This window comes from Salmo salar, unplaced genomic scaffold (genome assembly GCF_905237065.1).
Source record: "Salmo salar unplaced genomic scaffold, Ssal_v3.1, whole genome shotgun sequence".
In the NCBI taxonomy this organism is placed as follows: domain Eukaryota; kingdom Metazoa; phylum Chordata; class Actinopteri; order Salmoniformes; family Salmonidae; genus Salmo; species Salmo salar.
In genome coordinates, this window is record NW_025547752.1 from 5,517 (window position 1) to 14,253 (window position 8,737).

Genomic DNA, 8,737 nt, shown 5'->3' on the forward strand with positions numbered 1-8,737 from the left:
ACTGTGCTGAGATCCACTGTGCTGAGATCCACTGTGCTGAGATGAGATCCACTGTGCTGAGATGAGATCCACTGTGCTGAGATGAGATCCACTGTGCTGAGATGAGATCCACTGTGTTGAGATGAGATCCACTGTTGAGATGAGATCCACTGTGTTGAGATGAGATCCACTGTGTTGAGATGAGATCCACTGTGTTGAGATGAGATCCACTGTGTTGAGATGAGAGAGATCCACTGTGTTGAGATGAGATGAGATCCACTGTGTTGATGAGATGAGATCCACTGTGTTGAGATGAGATCCACTGTGTTGAGATGAGATCCACTGTGCTGAGATGAGATCCACTGTGCTGAGCTGAAATCCACTGTGTTGAGATGAGGTCCACTATGCTGAGATCCACTGTGTTGAGATGAGATCCACTGTGTTGAGATGAGATCCATTGTGCTGAGATGAGATCCACTGTGCTGAGATGAGATCCACTGTGCTGAGATGAAATCCACTGTGTTGAGATGAGGTCCACTATGCTGAGATCCACTGTGTTGAGATGAGATCCACTGTGCTGAGATGAGATCCACTGTGCTGAGATGAGATCCACTGTGCTGAGATGAGATCCACTGTGTTGAGATGAGATCCACTGTGTTGAGATGAGATCCACTGTGCTGAGATGAGATCCACTGTGCTGAGATGAGATCCAGTGTACTGAGATGAGGTCCACTGTGTTGAGATGAGGTCCACTGTGCTGAGATGAGATCCACTGTGCTGAGATGAGATCCACTGTGCTGAGATGAGATCCACTGTGTTGAGATGAGATCCACTGTGTTGAGATGAGATCCACTGTACTGAGATGAGGTCCACTGTGTTGAGATGAGGTCCACTGTGTTGAGATGAGGTCCACTGTGTTGAGATGAGGTCCACTGTGTTGAGATGAGGTCCACTGTGTTGAGATGAGCCTGCTAGGCTAAATTCTGGTTAACACTTTTGGACTGTGTCGCATTTCACTCTCACCCCTGGTCTCTCTCTCCCCAAGTCTCTCTCTCTGAATTTAATTAAATTCACTATCTCTCTCTACAGTCTCTCTCTCTACAGTCTCTCTCTCTACAGTCTCTCTCTCTACAGTCTCTCTCTCTACAGTCTCTCTCTCTACAGTCTCTCTCTCTACAGTCTCTCTCTCTACAGTCTCTCTCTCTACAGTCTCTCTCTCTACAGTCTCTCTCTCTACAGTCTCTCTCTCTACAGTCTCTCTCTCTACAGTCTCTCTCTCTTTCTCACCTGCGGTGTCTCTTGATGAGAAGTCTGTCCATGTAACTGAGACTGTGTTGGGTGAACTCCACCTTCACTGGTCTTCTCTCAGCCCCACTGTCACTCAGGTCTGACTGGGTCCCCATCACTTCCACTGATACTACACGGAGAGAGAGAGAGAGAGTAAAAGAAAAGAGAGAAGGGAGATTTGGAGAAGGGGAAGGGGAGAAAGGGAGTTGGGCGGAAAGAGAAAGAAAGGCAGAGACAGAAAAGGTAAGGAGAAGGAGAAGGGATGGACAGAGGGAGAAAGAGAGGCAGAGGGAGAAAGAGAGGCAGAGGGAGAAAGAGAGGCAGAGGGAGAAAGAGAGGCAGAGGGAGAAAGAGAGGCAGAGGGAGAAAGAGAGGCAGAGGGAGAAAGAGAGGCAGAGGGAGAAAGAGAGGCAGAGGGAGAAAGAGAGGCAGAGGGAGAAAGAGAGGCAGAGGGAGAAAGAGAGGCAGACACGTTATGGCACTACTCTGGACACATTTGGTGCAATGCCAGCTTTACATTAGGTTTCCCTGCCAATGGGTTGACAGAAGAAATGAGGCAAAATGCAGAAATAAAGGGAGTGAAGCAAAGTCTGTACAAGCATTAGAGAACTAATAAAACAGCCAAACACATTCTCAAGTTAGGCTGGTATCACTGCTATCATTATCTCTATAGTGGAACCCCTCCTATCACTGCTATCATTATCTCTATAGTGGAACCCCTCCTATCACTGCTATCATTATCTCTATAGTGGAACTCCTCCTATCACTGCTATCATTATCTCTATAGTGGAACCCCTCCTAACACTGCTATCATTATCTCTATAGTGGAACCCTCCTAACACTGCTATCATTATCTCTATAGTGGAACCCCTCCTAACACTGCTATCATTATCTCTATAGTGGAACCCTCCTAACACTGCTATCATTATCTCTATAGTGGAACCCCTCCTATCACTGCTATCATTATCTCTATAGTGGAACCCCTCCTATCACTGCTATCATTATCTCTATAGTGGAACTCCTCCTAACACTGCTATCATTATCTCTATAGTGGAACCCCTCCTATCACTGCTATCATTATCTCTATAGTGGAACCCCTCCTAACACTGCTATCATTATCTCTATAGCGGAACCCCTCCCAACACTGCTATCATTATCTCTATAGTGGAACCCCTCCTAACACTGCTATCATTATCTCTATAGTGGAACTCCTCCTAACACTGCTATCATTATCTCTATAGTGGAACCCCTCCTATCACTGCTATCATTATCTCTATAGTGGAACCCCTCCTAACACTGCTATCATTATCTCTATAGTGGAACCCCTCCTAACACTGCTATCATTATCTCTATAGTGGAACCCCTCCTATCACTGCTATCATTATCTCTATAGTGGAACTCCTCCTATCACTGCTATCATTATCTCTATAGTGGAACCCCTCCTATCACTGCTATCATTATCTCTATAGTGGAACCCCTACTAACACTGCTATCATTATCTCCTGCTCTAATTATCTCAATATGCAGCAGCCATGACTTTAGCCCTTTCTGCAGCAGTAAGCACTTTCCACAGGACCTGAAGAGATCAGAGGAGAGTGTGGGGGGGGCGCTTAGTCCAGAGCAAGATGGAAAGAACATTAGTCTTCATCCTTCACTTCTAATCCTCTTCCTGTCCTAAACATTAGCTCCAGTCCTAGTCTTTAATCACCATTATCCACCCCTTAAAGATGGAATCCTCTGCCCCAACACAGCTGTAACTGAAACAGTGTTACTGTCTGGCCCAACACCGCTGTAACTGAAACAGTGTTACTGTCTGCCCCAACACCGCTGTAACTGAAACAGTGTTACTGTCTGGCCCAACACCGCTGTAACTGAAACAGTGTTACTGTCTGCCCCAACACCGCTGTAACTGAAACAGTACTGTCTGGCCCAACGCCGCTGTAACTGAAACAGTGTTACTGTCTGGCCCAACACCGCTGTAACTGAAACAGTGTTACTGTCTGGCCCAACACCGTTGTAACTGAAACAGTGTTACTGTCTGGCCCAACGCCACTGTAACTGAAACAGTGTTACTGTCTGCCCCAACACCGCTGTAACTGAAACAGTGTTACTGTCTGGCCCAACGCCGCTGTAACTGAAACAGTGTTACTGTCTGGCCCAACACCGCTGTAACTGAAACAGTGTTACTGTCTGCCCCAACACCGCTGTAACTGAAACAGTGTTACTGTCTGCCCCAACACCGCTGTAACTGAAACAGTGTTACTGTCTGCCCCAACACCGCTGTAACTGAAACAGTGTTACTGTCTGCCCCAACACCGCTGTAACTGGAAACAGTGTTACTGTCTGGCCCAACGCCGCTGTAACTGTTTTTTGGGAGCGTCACACATCAAGGTAAATTGCAGTTCATATGCTGCTGTTCTGTCACGCGTGCGATGATGTCAGTCGGGGAAAAACAGTTTTGTTGTTGTAATATTACAAACAGACCTGGTAGTTTGACCTTTAACTTCCCCCCCAAAACCTAACCTCCTTCAGTATGGTGCTTTCTCACCCACCACAGGAATACATACGGTATGTAGCAGTACCTCTACAGTGTTTCACCACAGGGATACATACGGTATGTAGCAGTACCTCTACAGTGTTTCACCACAGGGATACATACGGTATGTAGCAGTACCTCTACAGTGTTTCACCACAGGGATACATACGGTATGTAGCAGTACCTCTACAGTGTTTCACCACAGGGATACATACGGTATGTAGCAGTACCTCTACAGTGTTTCACCACAGGGATACATACGGTATGTAGCAGTACCTCTACAGTGTTTCACCACAGGGATACATACGGTATGTAGCAGTACCTCTACAGTGTTTCACCACAGGGATACATACGGTATGTAGCAGTACCTCTACAGTGTCTTCACCACAGGAATAACCCCATACGGTATGTAGCAGTACCTCTACAGCTGTTTCACAACACAGGGATACATACGGTATGTAGCAGTACCTCTACAGTGTTTCACCACAGGGATACATACGGTATGTAGCAGTACCTCTACAGTGTTTCACCACAGGGGATACATACGGTATGTAGCAGTACCTCTACAGTGTTTCACCACAGGGATACATACGGTATGTAGCAGTACCTCTACAGTGTTTCACCACAGGGATACATACGGTATGTAGCAGTACCTCTACAGTGTTTCACCACAGGGATACATACGGTATGTAGCAGTACCTCTACAGTGTTGCTTCTCTACATAACAACCCCAAACATCACTACTGTACTGCTGTTTAACACAACACAGAAGAGGAGGATGAGGAGGAAGACGTCAACACAGACTGAGACCCAGTACTATAGCTCTATCATTTCAGGGCAGTGAAAGAGACAGAGAAGATTTGTCACATGACTGGACCAAACAATGTTTCACAATATGAGTTATACAAGCACTGAAAGAGGGAGAGAACGAGGGAGAGACAGAGAAAGAAAAGAGGGCAGGAGAAAAGGATGCAGGTTTATGTTGAGTACTTCTGCCTATAGTTTTTACTATTACCAATCATCCATAGCTGTCTCAGTGTATGTGTATTTCTAGTACGTTCCCCTGTCTGTCAACAAAACAATTAGTCATTGCATGGTGTGTGTGTGTGTGTTCGTGTTATACCTGTCCGGGCTTGGAAGGGTCTCCAGATTGCATCTCCTCTCTCTCCTCCCTCTCCTCTCTCTCCTCCCTCTCCTCTCTCTCCTCTCTCTCCTCCCTCTCCTCTCTCTCCTCCCTCTCCTCTCCACTGCCTGAGTGCCTCCTGAAAGGAGAGAGCTGACTCCTCCTCATCATATTCTCCTCCCAGCAGTGAGGTAGTCAGCATCTCCTTCTCCTCTTCATCCTCCAGTTCATCAAACTCCTCTTCCTCCTCCGTCAAGGGATTCACAACTAAAACCTGTGACATTGAGAAACACAATGATCACTTTAAGAAAGGAGGAAGGTAGCATGTTTAATAACCTGGCTAAGGACATTATCTACCGATGACCTCTCACCTGGCTTCCCTGTGCATCGTGGGTATGTGTAACAGCGGGAGCGGCCTGGGTCCTTCTCTCCGGCCCCCTCGCCCCGCCACCTCGCCAAGCCGTCTGGGAATCAGGCTTGGGGTCGGGCTGGACTTGTCTCTGGAAGCGACTCACTACATCCAGCGTGCTCACCGAGGTCTGGATCTCTGTCTGTGAGGAGAGCAGGGCAGTGATGAGTGACACGCACGCGGCACACACACACACACACACACACACACACACACACACACACACACACACACACACACACCTTTACAACTACTCCTGTTGCTACAGTATGGCTCTGAGAAGATGGCTCAGGGCTACCAGTTCTATTCACACTATTCTATGCTGCCCAAGTCACCATGTATATAATTACCCATGAAGCACATGGGCTCATTCATAAATTCTCCTCCTGACCCCTGAAACAGGAAATCACTTCCACCATCAAATTACATTATTTAAATTATATCCACACATCAAATATGGATCAAATATGAACGTCCTCCATGAGTATGCCTTAAAAACAGGGTCTGATTGATTCTCTCTGTACCAGGGGCCAAGACTATTATTTCTTCTATCAATCACCAGTGTGACCACACAGGATAACCTAGCTCTATCAACGATGCTGTGTCCTTGAGGGATCAGCCTCACTGGGAGGGAGGGAGGGAGGGAGGGAGGGAGGGAGGGAGGGAGGGAGGGAGGGAGGGAGGGAGGGAGGGAGGGAGGGAGGGAGGGAGGGAGGGAGGGAGGGAGGGAGGGAGGGAGGGAGGAGAGCTAGAGAGGGAGGGAGGGAGGAGAGCTAGAGAGGGAGAGAGGGAGAGAGAGAGGTAGAGAGGGAGGGAGGGAGGGAGGGAGGGAGGGAGGGAGGGAGAGAGAGAGAGGGAGGGAGGGAGGGAGGGAGGGAGGGAGGGAGGGAGGGAGGGAGGAGAGCTAGAGAGGGAGGGAGGGAGGAGAGCTAGAGAGGGAGGGAGGGAGGAGAGGTAGGAGGGAGGGAGGGAGGAGAGGTAGGGAGGGAGGGAGGGAGGGAGGAGGGAGGGAGGGAGGGAGGAGAGCTAGAGAGAGTAATATAATAGGAGAAAGAAATGAAAGCAGGAGAATAAGGAATATAAACTCAGCAAAAAAAGAAATGTCCCTTTTTCAGGACTCTGTCTTTCAAAGATAATTCATAAAAATCCAAATAACTTCACAGATCTTCATTGTAAAGGTATAAACACTGTTTCCCATGCTTGTTCAATGAAACATAAACAATTCATGAACATGTACCTGTGGAATGGTCGTTAAGAAACTAACAGCTTACAGACGATAGGCAATTAAGGTCACAGTTCTGAAAACTTTCTACTGACTCTGGAAAAACACCAAAGAAAAATTCCCAGGGTCCCTGCTCATCTGCGTGAACGTGCCTTAGGCATGCTGCAAGGAGGCATGAGGACTGCAGATGTGGCCAGGGAAATAAATTGCAATGTCCGTACTGTGAGATGCCTAATACAGCGCTACAGGATGGACAGCTGATCATCCTCGTAGTGGCAGACCACGTGTAACAACACCTGCACAGGATCGGTACAGCCGAACATCAAACCTGCGGGACAGGTACAGGATGGCAACAACAACTGCCCGAGTTACACCAGGAATGCACAATCCCTCCATCAGTGCTCAGACTGTCCCCAAATAGGCTGAGAGAGGCTGGACTGAGGGCTTGTAGGCCTGTTGTAAGGCAGGTCCTCACCAGACATCACCGGCAACAACGTCGCCTATGGGCACAAACCCACCGTCGCTGGACCAGACAGGACTGGCAAAAAGTGCTCTTCACTGACGAGTCGCGGTTTTGTCTCACCGGGGGGGTGATGGTCGGATTCGCGTTTATCGCCGAAGGAATGAGCGTTACACCGAGGCCTGTACTCTGGAGCGGGATCGACTTGGAGGTGGAGGGTCCGTCATGGTCTGTGGTGGTGTGTCATAGCATCATCAGACTGAGCTTGTTGTCATTGCAGCCAATCTCAAGGCTGTGTGTTACAGGGAAGACATCCTCCTCCCTCATGTGGTACCCTTCCTGCAGGTTAATCCTGACATGACCCTCCAGCATGACAATGCCACCAGCCATACTGCTCGTTCTGTCCGTGATTTCCTGCAAGACTGGAATGTCAGTGTGTTCTGCCATGGCCAGTGAAGAGCCCGGATCTCAATCCCATTGAGCACATCTGGGACCTGTTGGATCGGAGGGTGAGAGCTAGGGCCATTCCCCCCAGAAATGTCCGGGAACTTGCAGGTGCCTTGATGGAAGAGTGGGGTAACATCTCACAACAAGAACTGGCAAATCTGGTGCAGTCCATGAGGAGGAGATGCACTGCAGTACTTAATGCAGCTGGTGGCCACAACAGATACTGACTGTTACTTTTGATTTTGACCCCCCCCCTTTGTTCAGGGACACATTATTCCATTTCTGTTAGTTACATGTCTGTGGAACTTGTTCAGTTTATGTCTCAGTTGTTGAATCTTGTTATGTTCATACAAATATTTACACATGTTAAGTTTGCTGAAAATAAACGCAGTTGACAGTGAAAGGACGTTTCTTTTGTTGCTGAGTTTATTATATCCAAATATCCTACAAATGTCAAAAGTATAGGTGTGGACGTTTAAACAACATTGGGATCGTTAACGTTTAGAAAAAATCCCTAAAATCCATTACAAAATTAAAGTCACAGTATAGTTTTCACAAAACTACCACTAACAAGTCCCAATCATCATCATAAAGGGAAACATATAAGTGTAAATAACTCAAGTAACAATGCTGTAACATTAGTAGGAGATGTGCATCTTGGAGATAAAGCGATCGGCACGTCATCATCGTTAACGGTTGGAAAAATGGCAGAGAGAGACGGGGACGAGACAGCAGCTAAGTCCTTCATGGCAATACTTTGAGAAGTTAAATGAGAAGGTGGTTAAATAAACGCAAACTTTGCAAGGTGGAATTGAGCTACAGTGGCAGTCAGTGGAGGCTGCTGAGGGGAGGACAGCTTTTAATAATGGCTGGCACGGAGTAAATAGAATCAAACACATGGAAACCATGGAAACCACATGTCTGATGTATTTTGACACCATTCCACAGATTCCACCCCAGTCATTACCAAGAGCCCATCCTCCCCAATTAAGATGTCACCAACCTCCTGTGGTGGAATACTTAACCATCTGAAAGCGAGTCACCAGACGAGCCAACCCGTTGCTGGCAGCAGTGCGATAAGGGAGTGAGAAAATCACAGCGATAATTACAGAAATGATTGCAGTTGATATGCTGCCATTGTCGATGGTAGAGGATGTCAGCTCCAATGCCCTGATGGCATATCTAGAACCAGACTACAGCATGCGAAAAACCCTGATGGCCTGGATGGACAAATTGTACAACGGTTGCTCTGCAAGTACAAAGCGTGAGCTCTC

General features: G+C 47.5%; 1 long non-coding RNA gene across 1 annotated transcript; it reads right to left on the minus strand.

Moving 5' to 3' along the window:
- Positions 1–606: 606 nt before the first annotated feature.
- Positions 607–5,047, minus strand: LOC123732428 (uncharacterized). The gene is made up of 3 exons (XR_006763152.1): positions 4,926–5,047; positions 1,267–1,396; positions 607–947 (listed from the first exon to the last, which is right to left on the minus strand). It is a non-coding gene; the product is annotated as an uncharacterized lncRNA (long non-coding RNA).
- Positions 5,048–8,737: the final 3,690 nt, after the last annotated feature.